The sequence below is a fragment of the Balaenoptera ricei genome, chromosome 4, assembly GCF_028023285.1.
Source record: "Balaenoptera ricei isolate mBalRic1 chromosome 4, mBalRic1.hap2, whole genome shotgun sequence".
NCBI classification, from domain to species: domain Eukaryota; kingdom Metazoa; phylum Chordata; class Mammalia; order Artiodactyla; family Balaenopteridae; genus Balaenoptera; species Balaenoptera ricei.
The window spans coordinates 27,614,675-27,629,647 of NC_082642.1; the positions used below are offsets into that span (position 1 = coordinate 27,614,675).

Below are 14,973 nucleotides of genomic sequence, written 5' to 3' on the forward strand. Positions count from 1 at the left end.
GGGGGTGTGACTCGTATTTCTATTGCCTTTTTGAAGTGTCATTTCTATACAAATTCATTCCAATTCATCATGAACAGCAGCAGCAACAACAATAACGGCTAAACATTTTTCAGTGAATAAGTGCCAGGCCCTGGGCTAAGCATCTTACCTGCTCTCATGGAAGGTTCCTAGGAAGTAGGTTCATTTTTCAAGGAGTGAAGAGAGGTTTGAAATGTTCATTTCACACAATTGATAGCCTACGCAGCTGGAACTTGACACCAGGCCTAGATGCTGGCTGCCCATGTTTAATCGTCCTAGAGGGAATACCCACTCCATGGCGACCACTGCGCTGGGTGTCAGCCAAGATGCTCCTCGCCAGGTTTTGTTTCCCAATACTCTTCACTCCCCTACCCTTTTCAACTAGTTAGTAACTCCTTGACCACAGAGATTATGTCCTGTACATCTTTGTTTTGAACTTCTTAATCCATTTTTAAGGGTACAACTCAATGGCATTAGTACATTCATGATGTGTCTATCTCCAAAACTTTTTCATCACTCCAAACAGAAACTCTGTAACCATTAAACAATAACTCACCATTCTCCCCTCCCCAACCCCCTGGTGATGTCTAATAGGCTTCTGTGTCTGTGAATTTTACTGTTCTAGATATCACATGTAAGTGGGATCATACAATATGTGTCTTTTTGTGTCTGGCTTATTTCACTGAGCATCATGTTTTCAAGTTCACCCACATTGTAGCCTGTGTCAGGACCTCCTTTTTATGGATGAATAATATTCCATTGTATGTATATATCACTATTTGTTTATCCGTTCATCTGTTCATGGTCACTTGAGCTGTTTCTACAACAACAGATGAATGGACAGACAAAATGAGTGTTATGAGTAATGCTGCTGTAGGTATTTTCACAGAGGTTCTTTGTCAGGTTTAGGAAGTTCCTTTGTATTACTAGTTTGTTGAGTGTTTTTATCAAGAAATGGTGTTGGATTTTGTTAAATGCTTTTCTGCATCTATTGAGATGGTCATATAGTTTTTGTCCTTTAGTCTATGAACATGGTGTATCACATTAATTGATTTTCTGATGTAAAACTATCCTCACATTCTTTGGATAAATCTCACTTGGTCTTTCTATATAATCCTTATAATCCTTTTTCTATTGCTGTGTTTACTTTACTAGTATTTTGTTGATGATTTTTGCATATATATCTACAATGAATATTGGTCCATAGTTTGTTGTTTTTATTTTTTCTTGTGATGTCTTTGGTTTTAGTATCAAAGAACAGCCTCACAGAATGAGTTGGGAAATGTTCTATCATATTCTATTTTTTGGAAGAGTTTGTGAAACTGGTATTAATTCCTCTTTGAATGTTTAGTGGAATTCACCAGTGAAGCAATCTGGGCCTGGCCTTTTCTTTGTTGGAACTTCTAAAATTATTAATTTGACCTATCTGTTACAGGCCTATTCAGATTTTTTTTTCTTCTTGAGTCAGTTTCAGTAATTTGCATCTTTCTAGAAATTTGTTCTTTCATCTAAATTATCTAATTTTTTGGCCCTTATAATCCTTTTAATTTCTTTAAAGGTGGTAGCAATGTCTCCCCTTTCATTCCTGATTTCTTAATTTGAGTCTTCTTTCTTATTTTCTTGGTCAGTATAGCTAAATATCGATCAATTTTAAAAATCTTTTCAAAGAAACAATTTGTGGTCTCATTGATGTTCTCTATTGTTTATTTCATTTATTTCCACTCCAGCCTTTATTATTTTCTCCCTTCTGCTTGCTTTAGGTTTAATTCAATCAACTTTTCAAGTTTCTTAAGGTAAACCATATATTTTAGATGTTCAATAGGTGGGAATTAAAATCAAAGGTAATGTAAATAGTAGCTGTGGCCCTTAACCTGTAAAGGGCTTGCAATCAATTGGGGAAGGCAGGATATCTATCTAGATAATCAGCAGAAGTAGTACTGAGGAGATGTACCCTGGTACAGGGACTACAAAGAGGTATAATGAGGATCTATGGAAAAAGCACCAGCCTTCAGGTTAGGGGACCACAATTATCATTCTGTTTCTAACATCACCAGCTGCATGGCCCTCCAGTCACCTCTCTGGGCCTCAGTTTCCTCACTGTATATCTAAGTGTTTCACTAGACTAAGGGCCTTCTTTCATTTCAAACGTTCTATGATCTGGTATAAGACATATCCCTGGACCTCCAGAGTTACAGACTTTACTTGGGAAGGTAACACTTACACTAACAAAGATAAAGAGCAATCAAAGGGACCAAATGTTAAGAGGCAAATGGCTGGGACCAACGATAAATGTTACAGGCATTATAGAACATCAGGCACTGCCATCCTGAAGTTGTTCCTGTAGAAATAGGAACAACTGTGAAATATTGGTTGGTGAGGCTTGTAACACTTGATACCACCCATGGGAGTGTTTTGACAATGAGATGAAAGCAAAATGATATAAAGAGACATTAAGCAACTAGAAGCTGTGTTTCTTAAGAATGTAAAGCACAGCTCATGATAGTAATATTGTCAGGATCCCTCCTACTTCTGTGGTCTCTTACAGCAGAGCTATTTTCCCTGAAGGTGTGACAGCTTGATAATCCTGACATTTCACCAGCAGAGAGAAATTCTTCTCTCATTTCTTCCAAAATCTCCCTTTACTCATTCCAGCTGCTGGACAAATGACCTTGATTGTAAAACGAAAACCTGTGTTTACCCTCCCTGCTAAACACCCTACCATATGGGTAATGAAGAGCTGATGCAGGCAGTGCAGGGGTGGATATTTTGGCAAACGAGCTCTCCCTTAAGCTCCCAGCACATTGCTTAGTCAGGAATCCTTGCAGACACTGTCCTTGTTGCACAGCACATTCAGAATGCTTCTCACCTAAACTCCTTCAACCCTCCTCTTTCTCTCAATTGCCTACAGAATACTCAGGGAATAGCAATTCCTTGACAGACAACCCTCTTTGCCCAGATTATTGCAATGGCACGTCTTCATGGCCCTCATTCTTTCTCCTCCTACTCGTTAGAATGGCGCGTGACCAAAGATTTGCCTAGGGGCTGGCAAACATTTTCTGTAAAGGGTCAAGTAGTAAATATTTTAGAATTTGCAGGCCAAAGAATATCTCTTGCAATGACTCAACTGAAGACAGCCACTGGCAACAGGTAAATGAACGAGCATGACTGTGTTCTAGTAAAATTGTATTTACGGAAACTGGTAGTGAACCAGATGTGGCCCGTGAGCCATAGTTTACCAACCCCTGATCTAGATGATGGAGAATCATAATGATTCTAAGCTGGAGGTGACCACAGACCTCTTCAAGCCAAATTCCCTCATCTTACGGATGAGGAAACCGAGGCCCAGAGAGGCCAATGTCACAGAGCTGTAAGGGGAGGGGCAAAGGCAGGACTAGAGCCGTGGTTTCCTGACTCCCAAGTGAGTGCTCTTTCTAATCCCCCACAGAAGTGCCACATCCAGATAAGGATTTTCATGTGCTGATTTTGAAAAGTCAGGAGATCAGCAGACAAAACCCCTCCTCCAAAGGCTCAGATTTGGAGAGAACATTGCATCTGTCACGTCATGTCTCCACCTCTCCGATGATGGCCCCGTGGCTTATTATAGGAGAGGCTGTGAACCAGCAGGACACTGTGAGAGCAGTTCCACTTACCGAGAGGCTTAGCTGACCCATGTTTTTGTGAAGACTTTCCTCAAGCATCTCCTGTGATGATACTGGACCTCAGGATGTCAATACAATTGGCTAAGAATCTTTGAAGAAGGCTGGTCTCCGTTTTCACTGTGTTATCCCAACACCCAGAGATGGAGTTGTACCACCCAGATCTCCTTTCAAGGAAGGACATGTTGCCCAGCTGCCAGGAGTGGGGGACACAGACAGCCTGCAGCTGTGGTCCCTGCAGAAGCTGCCTCAGCTGCAGAGCTGCCTTGCCCAAGATCACGCCCTTCCCATGTGGCCCACACTTAACAACTATTCACGGTCGAGGTAGAAGCTCTGGTCATTTTGTCCTGAGCAAACAATCCTGAGTCCTGAGCGTCCCATGAGTTCGGGTAAGTCTTGTCAGGCCCCACTGCTCTGCGACTTCTCCTCTGCCTCATCCTGCTTTCCTCCTCTCCTGTCCACAGGGACCAATCCTGCATAAATGTCCTGCCCACTCAGCTCCTCCTCCCACTCAGAGGCTGCTTCCTGAAGAACCCAAGCCATGACACATGGGGACTGGGGCTTGGTGGGGGGTGGGGGGGCGCATGGAAGTGGTTGTCTTGGAGCCTTTAACAAGCTGAGTATTTGATAAGAGTGATAACAAAAATGACAATGTAACCATCCTTACCCTCCCCTCACCCCCCGCCAGCCCCAGCTCTTTCAGAGAATTGTTTCTGTAGGAACAGGGCAGAAGTCACCACCTAAGGAAGTTGTTGCTAACCCTGCAGCAGCAGCTGAGTCCCAGCCAAACCCCAGGAGGAGGCTGGAGAAGAAAGCAGACAGGAGGAAAGGGAAGAAGACGGCCCAGGAGACAACAACCTCCAGATGCTTCCAGTAGGAAGGGAGCCAGGGCACATAAGGATGAGTGCGTGAGCTGCCTTAGTGGACTGGGGTCTGAATCCTGACTCCGTGATGTTTGGTCAGTTACAAATCTTCTATGACTCAGTTTCCTCACCTGTACAGAAACAAAAATCTGCTTTTTAGGGCTCTAGCAAAGCTTAAAAGCAATGATCTCTGTGAAGGTATGTTGCTTTCGGTAAAGGCCCAGGTGTACGAGGACACTGTCTCCCTTGTCCCCAGAGCACCCACCCCACTGCTCTGCACAGGGTAGCTTCTCAATGAGTGAACAGCACTCACTGCCTCTACCAGAATTAATCAGTTGGAAAAAAGGTGGGTCAGCTCGGAAAAGGAAACCTGCTGTTCACGGGGAGATGATAAATACCAGAAGATAGGAAATAAATAAACTTTCTATTTTTACTCCATGGTTATTTCACACGACAAATATTCAACTGAATTGTATGGAAAATTAAAAACAACAGGAGTTCAGGGGTTTGCCAATGTTTATTTCCTTTTGAATATACCAGAAGACACCTCTAAGAATAGTAACTATCAATCAAAAAAAAAGGGGGAGGGAGTGTCTATTTTAGGATTGAGGCACAACAATTAAATGTGCATTCAGGGTAAGAGGTATGTGGAGGCCAGACCCTAACTATTTCAATTGTGCTTACCCTGTAGCCAGTGTTTGGGAGTTTCATTATTCTGGGCTGCCAATGGTGGAGAATCTTGGCTTTAGAAACAAAACCTGCTTTTCTGTAACAGCAGATTGGGCTGGCTTCAAACTGACCCAAATACTTAAGGTAAGTACATCAGCACTCCCCTCTTCTTTCAGTAGAAAAGAATCACAGAAGTCATCCATGGTCATTGCAGATAAATTAGAAAACATGGAAGGGGAAAGCTCCTCTGAGAACCATTATTATCACTTTGGTATTTCCAGTGTGTGTGTGTGTATATCAGCTATAGTTTATTTATAACACCTTTCATGCCAATGAATATGTAACTACATCATCATTTTTAATGAACTGAGAAGAACTTCTTTGTTCTAGAAGATATACCAGCCCCCATTGCTAGGCATTTACTTTGATTCTCAATTTTTACTATTGTAAACCACACTGCCATGAGAATCCTTGTATATATTTCTCCTTACACACAACTCTGATTATTTCTTTAAGATAAACTCCTAGACATAGACTTGCTGAGTCAAAAAATATTTTATGCTTTCAGGTTAGTTTAACCTAAATGTTGAAAGCAAACCTTTTTCTAGGTTGTAAGTAACACTCTCTTCAATGGGGTCATAAATATATTAAAGATGGAATGTGAGACATCTTTATTAAAAACTTGATTCAATTTATGAAAATGTCCAATATAAGCATTGTCTTTATAAAGCCTTGGCTGGATGTGAGAGCCCAGTGGTTCTCAAAGTCCCTGGACCAGCAGCATCAGCATCACGTGGGAAATTGTTAGAGATGCAGATTTCTGTGCCCCACCCAAATCTATTGAATCAGAATCTCTAGGGGTGGTGCCCAGCAATCTGGTGATTCTCATGCTGCCCCACCACCTGGAGTTCATCACTTCCTGCCTGGAGTTCTAGTCATTTGGTCTAGAGATGGTGATACCCCTAATAACCTGGAAGTTCCCCGAAAACATGAACTATGTCTGATACTGCTCTGTGAGTCCTATGATGGTTTTATGCCAGGAAACGCTCGATAAATATATCATCGTTTGCGATGCAGCCTTACATTTCCAGCTTTTCGCATAAATAACCTGATAGAACTTTTAAATGAACTGCATAAGAAACCCTCTGCCCTAACAAATGAGTGGACAGTCTCCAGCCAGTGACACACTTTTACTGACCCAACCAGAAGTGGCCTCAAAAAGCAATTGGTCTGGTGTATAATCACTGCTGATAGAATAGCTTGATGTTGCTCCTTGGAGAATGAGTTATCTAAAGTTCAAATGGCCAGGTTGACTTGTCACTTACTAGGGCCACTAACAGCCACCTCGCCCAGGAAGGCACGCCAATGGCCGTCTGTGCTGCGTGCAATCAGACACACTGAGGAGCATTACTGAGCCTCTTCTGGGGTTGAGGTGGATGAGAAGGGACCTCATCCCTTCCTCCTCTTCTAAGCTGATGGTGTGGAATTTGAGTCTCAGCTGAGCACTCAGCTAAGCAGATTCAGGACCAGGCTTTTTGCTTCTGCAGGCAGGCATTCCATAGCGCCCATTGCCAGCTGCCACTGCTGTGGTCCTCTGTTCAGGTGAGAGCACAGGACAGCTTCTCACCTTTCCTTAGAGTGTCAATCCTGACAACTGCTGCTGAAGCAAATGGCTCCCTCTGCAGTCAGCAGCACAGAAGATAAACTGAAGAATAACCACCTGGATCATCTACTCCTGTGAAAACCGAAAGAGGAGCTATATCCATAGGACACTGCCAGGGCCATCTCTCCACATCTCTAGGCATTTTTAAGGTCTATCCTTATCACAAGAAAGTCCATTACCATAGTAGATAGTCATTATTATTTGGGGCTTCACATTCCCCTTTCCTGTTTAGGAGAATCTTCTCCTTCATGAGGCAGAGGCCAGCTCCCACTAAAGCAGCTATAGATGCCTGACAGTCACTTCCCAGCCTCCGAGTTGTCAGGGTGCAGGCATGCGGCCAGCCTCTGATGTCCTCCCCAGACTTACTATCAGAAGCTTGTATTGAGGAAGAGTGGAGCTCGAGGAGGCCGTCCAGGCAGGGATGGGGCCCCAGCCAGGGGCAGCCTAGTAACCACACCCCACGTCCATCACTAGTGGCCTTGAGGATGCTCAAGCCACCCTGTGAGGAGCTCCATGTGGAGGGGAGCTGAGGCCCCAACCAACTCGCTGTGTGAGTGAGTGAGTTGCCTGGGAAAGGCATCCTCCGGCTCCAGTCAAGTCTTCCCATGATCGCGGTCCTGACAACATCTGACTACAACCTCGCAGGAAAACCTGAGCCAGCACCCCACAGCCAAGCCGCCCCTGGATTCATGACCCACAGAAACCACGAGAGGTAATAGAGGACTACTGCTGTTTTCAGCTAGTGCGTTTCTGAGTAGTTATTAATGCAGCCATAGTTTAGGCACCAAGCTTTTACAGAGGGTCAGGATAAGAGACTAATATATGAAAAATGTTTCTGCATTTACCTTAAAACAAGTTTTTTGTTTGTTTTTTAAAATTAATTAATTAATTTATTTATTTTTATTTTTGGCTGCATTGGGTCTTTGTTGCTGTGTGCGGGCTTCCTCTAGTTGCGGCGAGTGGGGGGCCACTCCTCGCTGTGGTGTGTGGCCTTCTCATTGCAGTGGCCTCTCCTGCTGTGGAGCACAGGCTCTAGGCACGTGGGCTTCAACAGCTGTGGCACGAGGGCTCAGCAGTTGTGGCTCGCGGGCCCTAGAGTGCAGGCTCAATAGTTGTGGCACACGGGCTTAGCCACTCTGCAGCATGTAGGATTCTCCCAGATCAGGGCTCAAACCCATGTCCCCGGCATTGGCAGGCAGACTCTTAACCACTACGCCACCAGGGAAGTCCCTTAAAACCAGTTTTGAAATCATCGTTTGTTGTGTTGCTTCATGGTCACCATAGAAGAGTACGGTGTTGCTAAGTATTCGTAAAGACCTTAATAGGAAAAAGTAGGTGTCCTTTGGAGATGGATAAAGAATCTTAAAATTCACGTGGGAAAATGAATGTCAGAGGATAAGAATATTTGAAAAAATAAGAAAATTAGAAGATAACTGTCTTATCAGACATTAAAACATTCCATAGAGGCAGTGTAATGAGAACACTGTGGTATTGACAGAGGATTAAGAAGCTAGATCAGTAGGCCAAAAATAGAGTCAGAAATAAATAATATCCAGGAGTTGGAATATAACAAAAAAGAATTTAAATTAAATGGAAAAAAATAGATTTTATTCATTTAAAAACATTAAGTGTGAAAAATAAGACAATAAAAATTCTAGAAGAAAATTTAGGAGGCTATATATAAAACACTCTTTAAAAAAAGTGGGGGACGGATAAATTAGGAATTTGGGATTAATATATACACACTACTATATATAAAATAGATAACCAACAAGGACCTACTGTATAGCACAAGGAACTATAGTGAATATCTTATAATAAGCTATAATGGAAAAGAATCTGAAAAAGAAACAAAATACACACACACACACACACACACACACACACATATAACTGAATCACTGTGCTGTACACCTGAAACTAACACAAGATTGTAAATCAACTATACTTCAATAAAAAAGGGAAAAAAATATCGAATTACTATGTTGTATGCCTGAAAAAAGTTGTACTTTTATTTTGATAACATTTAGATTATACTTACATTGTTTTGGTCAGTTGTACACCAATAATATTTGGAAAAACAAATCTGAAAAACTGTTAAAAAGAAACAAACAGAAAAGTTAGAATTTATAAAAGTTGAGTCACATTTACCTACTTAAAAAATAAAAAATTTCCCCCACCAAAAATCCCAAAGAAACAATAAATGAAATTAACAGACATAAAACAGACTGGGAAAAAATGTGCTACACATATGATAGAAAAGGGAGTAGTAATGTCTTTATAATAATTCAGCTTAATACATTGAACATTAAATCAAGTGCAATGGCAGTGACTATTTCTCTCCACACAAATGGGTATGGGATATTAAAGATCCTAGTAAACACCTTTTACAAGGAAAACACTTTGTTTAGGAAAAATAATAAAAATTAGCTACCAAGATAGTTCATGCCGTATTCACAGTGTGATGATTTGAACTGCTCACCATTCCCAGTCAGCCTGTTGTTGCTGCTGCTTGTTCCTGTCTCTGTGTTTCTCCCTGTCCTGTCCCTTCCACCTTCAGGGCCTTCCTCCCCACCTTCTCATGGCCAAACCTATTCTCATATCAGGAACGATCTCGGATGCTGCCTTCTCCTTGAAACGTCCTTGATGACTTGCATCCCCCAACTAAAGACAATCTCCCCACTTTCTGAATCCTTACTCTCTTGTTGTATGGCTATTTAAGCCCTTGTCTTGGTTCTATTCTGAAATCATAAAACTTTAACAGCAGGATCCAGGCCTAACACATCATTGCCACCTAATACCATTCCCTACAAAGTATATTAACTTTGATGAAATACTAACATGTGAGTAATGAAGGAATGCACGATTGCTGAGTTTCTCTCTTAGCTAGGTAAATTTGATTCCTGAAGTTTTTTTTCTAGGTAATAGGAATATACAGAATGTTCTTTGCTAAGAGTGTGCTACTAAGAATGATTAATAATATTGTTTTAGGAATTTATTTAAATTACAAAGCCTTTCTCTACCTCCTTCCCATCACTACACATCTGCCAGATGAATGTATGGTATGGTAGCACACACATGGTAGCACACACATGGCAGGTAGCACACACATGGCAGGTTCTCTGAAATTGCCACTAATCCTGAATCTATTGCAGCCTTTCAAGTTTTAAAGAACTTCTAGAAACTATTAAATTTCTGTAAGACATAAACAGAAGGGATAGTGGCAAATTTTGTGCATTCACATCAAAATGATCCAAGTGGTTTTTGATCCAAAATATCCCCCCTCTCTCCCAAATGCAGTGGTTTTAATGTGTCAGTAACCAAAGATAAGACACTATGTTGAAATCACTCTAATTATTATGAGAAATTCTTTTCTGTCAAGGTGAAAAGCACAATAGTGCAAGGTCAAATGGCTGTCAGTCATCCCTACATTTAACAGCTTAGAGTTTGAAGAGCTTAAGCAAAGGAAGTTTCAAAGGGATTCAGAAACCCTGATGTCTTCTCTGGTCTGTATCAGTCACATTGTTTAGTGGAGATTAAACAGTAATTACCAAGGTTCAATGGAAGATTTGAAGGGTAACAATTTTCAAAAAGCCAAACTGATCAGACGTGTCAACACACTAAAGAAATCATAATGGGCAGAGAGGTTTGGAAGAATCTCTTGTATTCTAATGACTTCTGTGACAACATCCTGCTTGGATGTACAAAACAAGCCTTTTTACAAATAGTTCACCCAACTTGTATCATTCTGCTGATGACTTCTCTCTAAAGTACAGCTAATTTCCCAATCGTTAAAAAGTGCTAAACTTCATATGTTGCCTTGGTCCATAATCTGATTACTAAGAAACACAGAGACAGAATTTTCCTTTTTAAGGAAAAACAAAGGTCATCTTCTGCCCCTACTGGCTAGTGATGGGCCTGAACAGTTACTATAGCAACACCATCTGTTGTCTGTGGAATGAAAGCCCATTACCAGTTCCCCAACTCAAGTCACTTCTTTCAAAGCATCCTCCTTATTGTTTGTTAAAGCTGATCTTTTCTGACCATGCTTAAGAACCAGTGGTATCCTAGTCCACAGGATAAAGTTCAAGCTCCTTAACCTGGCACCAAGTTTCCCCATGGCCCTGGCCCTGTGTATTCAGATTTGCTGATCCCTTCCTCACACCTTACATTCCAGGAGCAGCAGCCTTCTTGATAATTCCATGAATACATCCAGTTGTTTCATACTTCTGAGCCCTCCACTGCTCGATCCTTTCTAGAGGACACTCCCTCTTCCTGACCACTTGGCCATTCTACTCACCTTTTCATTCATTCATCTAATGATTATTGAAAATTACTGTGTGCCAGGCTATGTGTTAGACTCTGAGAACACTGCCATGAATAAGACCTTGTCCCGCCCTCATGGACCCAGGCAATCACAAGCCTCCTCCTCCTCTGTGGAGCCTTGCCCCAGCTGCACGCCCACAGTGGACGCCTCCCCTCCACTTCCCTTGTTCCCAGTATGCATTGTCCTCATCACAGTGCCCTGTAATTACCTGCCTCCCTGACTAGACTGGAAGCTCATCAAGGCAGGGACCTTGTTTTCTCCATCACTCTGTGATACCTGGCTTATGATATGTGCTTTATAAACATCTGTAGGGAAGAAAGGGGGGGGGGGTGGAGAGAGACTGCACATTTCAACCATGGAAATTTCATGTTTTGAAGTATCTGCCCTCAGTGAAATGGCTGCTACCCGCATTCTTGGCTGTCCCCCAGACCCCCCATTTTTGGCCTTTCCTGTTCTGTTAAAAAAATGTTTTGTTCTCCTTTCCTCTCCTAATTCTACCTGGGATCCCTTAGCATCCTGTTCATGACTGGCCTTTCTTCTTATACCCCATGGGAAATGTTGAGGGGAATTTAGGGCTTCAGAAATGAGGTGCCTCCATTTGGGAGGATATGTCCTCCATGTGTAAAAGAAGCACCTAGTGGGTGATATTGTTACAAAGCTTTGCACTGATTTGTCCAGGACCCCACTTGGTGGCTGGGACCATGTTCCAAGTAAGTTTCAACATCTGAGTCTTCATATAGTGTCTTCAACCCACCTAAATGTCTGGCACAGATACTGAGGATGAAGAAAAAATACAATATTGGTTCCAAGGAAGCTCAATAACTCTTGTATATAGTGCCAGATAGCCCAGCACACACTGACATCACCACAAAAAGAGAGAAAAAAGTTCTAGAAGAAGCTGTTTTCATTTTGGCTTATAAGCAAGTTCTCTGTAATTTTAAGAAATACATTTTTTATTTTATACTTTAGTAACATTTTGTTTGAGTTATAAATTAGGGTGGGTGTGCACGATAAGAATCTCAGGGCCTAAGGACATTAAAGCCATGGCTCTCAAAGTGTGGTCTGGACCCAGAACATAAGCATCACTTGGGAACTTGTTAGAAACAAATTCTGGGGCACACAGAACATCTGTGTCTTCCCAAGTGCTCTAAGTGATCCAGATGCCTGCTCAAGTGTGAGAACCACTGGTGTAAAGGCTTTAACCTGACCTTGATGTACAGAAGAGACTCAGATACTAAACCTGTAATTCAAAAAGCCATCTTCTAATTTGGGATCTCTTGAAGCTCCACAAATGCTACCTCATTCACCCTCTCCACTCCCCAGTGACACAGGAAGGGGAGGCATCACTGCCCCTGTTTCACATGAAAATAAAACTCAGTCTGGGGTAAACCGGCCACCAGCAGCATTTTCAGGGCTACAAAGTTATGACTTTATTGGTCCAAAGCACCAGAAGGACATTTGCATCTGTTGTTCTCTCCTCTCTTCTTGAGGGTTGGAAGAAGCTCTTGGAAATGTTTGTGGAAGATAATTACAAACCTGTCATGCTCAACGGGCAACTGGATATTTCCCAGATGCATAGGCTGATGCTGCCTGTAAGTGAAGCATGGCTCAATCGTGGAGGGTTCCTGCTTAAGTGACAAGGCTTATACTCTGACATATTGAAGTTTCAATTGTCCCTTGGATCCTGTTAACATTCGGACATATATCAACAGCCATGATGGTTAATAAGCTCTAACTATTATTGCAGCTGGTGAATCTCCCAAAATGTAGTTAGAGCAAAGCAGCTACTGTCTACTTGAGCAATCTCAGGTCCGATGAGACTACGTGAGGGGACTTCTTCACGGCTCCTATGCAAAGACAGAGAAGCACCTGGAATCCAGAAAGCCATCATACTCTCATCTGTAATGAGTACCTCCCCAGACAGGTGTTTCAAAAGCTCACTGCCCCTCATGTCAGTGTCCGCCAGTACACCCCTCCTCCGCCTTCCCACACACACTTAGGAGTTTAGCTGTCACCTTTCTCTGTCCCTGAGTCACTCACCACTCACCCATCAGCTTTCTGCCTTCCCAAACTCACTAACAGCACTCACCTGGCTCCCATCTCCTCTCCTGTTCCCTTTGTTTCTGCAGGTTTATATCAGCTTTATTCCTTTGCTGTCACATTAGTGGCACTCCAGACAGAGATGAATGTGTATTTTTATTCCATGTTCCTAAAACTCATTTTCATAAAATCATACAGTCTAGAAGGGAATTGAGATATCATCTATCCAATCCAGCACTTTTTTTTTTTGCAGTGAAATCTTTTTTAAGACACAATCTTATGTAGAAGTCTAATTTATAAAACAGATAAGAGTGAAACTATTTTGGTTGAAGCTGGGAAAGGAGCAGAGTCTGCATCTAATTTCTCTTAAAATATTTAAAAATATTTGTTAAGGGCCTCTTCTGCACCAGGCACCATGGTAGACAGGGCTTCTGTCCCCGTGCTGCTCAGGGTCCCCCTCCCCATTTGCTAGCTCCTGGAGGTCCCCAAGGAACCCAGTTTGAAAATTACTGAGCTAGTCTAACTGAGGTCCAGAGAGAGAGTGATTGGTTGGCCAAAGGACAGCTTTCCTGGTCTGCAAATTCGAACTTGGGATAACTGTACCTCATAAGTGTTACTGATGTGCAATTAAACAAGTCACAGGATGATGGCCAGGACAAAAAATCGGGGAGCTGTGTTATAAGTGAGGCTTCTCACACAGAGATGTGGAATATGCTAGGAAAAGGTTATAAATTGTACATAAACTCCTAACAAAATAGTGGTGAATGCTGGCACTCCTGAAAACTTCATCTTTATTCCTGCCATTCCTTTTTTTTTTTTTTTAACTTTTTATTTTATATTGGAGTATAGCTGACTAACAATGTTGTGACAGTTTCAGGTACATGGTAAAGCGACTCAACCATACATACACATGTATCCATTCTCCCAGAAACACCCTTCCTATCCAGGCTGCCATATAACATTGAGCAGAGTTCCCTGTGCTATACAGTAGGTCCTTGTTGGTTATCCATTTTAAATATACCTGCCATTCCCTTTGAAGGGACTGCTTTTGGTCACACGACTGTGGGACATATATACAATGGAATGTTACTCAGGAATAAAAGGAACAAAACTGGGTCATTTGTAGAGACATGGATGGACCTAGAGACTGCCATACAGACTGAAGTAAGTCAGAAAGAGAAAAATAAATATTGTCTATTAACGCATATACGTGGAATCTAGAAATATGGTGCAGATGAACCAGTTTGCAAGGCAGAAATTGAGACACGGACATAGAGAACAAACGTATGGACACCAACGGGGGAAGGGGGAGGTGGGATGAATTGGGAACTTGGGATTGACATATATATGCTAATATGTATAAACTAGACAACTAATGAGAACCTGCTGTACAGCACAGGGAACTCCACTTCGCTGTACAGTAGAAACTAACACAACATTGTAAAACAACTATACGCCAATAATTTAAAAAATTAAAATAAAAATTCACCGTCAAAGTTCAAAGAAAAAAAAATCTCACCCCTTTTCACGCAGGACCTATAAGAATAGAGTCATCCATCCCTTGGTATCCCTGAGGCATTGAGTCCCTGTGAATACCAAAACCTGTGGCCGCTCAAGTCCCCTGTACACAGAGGCCTAGTACAGTGGATACAGATGGCCCTCAGAGCTGAAGGAGCTTCTGTCCAGGGCTGGTTGAATCTGGGGAAGTGAAACCCGCAGATAATAAACTGTATCCTC

At 42.1% G+C, this 14,973-nt stretch overlaps 1 protein-coding gene across 1 annotated transcript in view; it reads right to left on the reverse strand.

Moving 5' to 3' along the window:
• The window catches only part of NEK11 (NIMA related kinase 11), a 273,104-nt gene that overhangs the window by 57,721 nt on the left and 200,410 nt on the right, over positions 1–14,973 (reverse strand).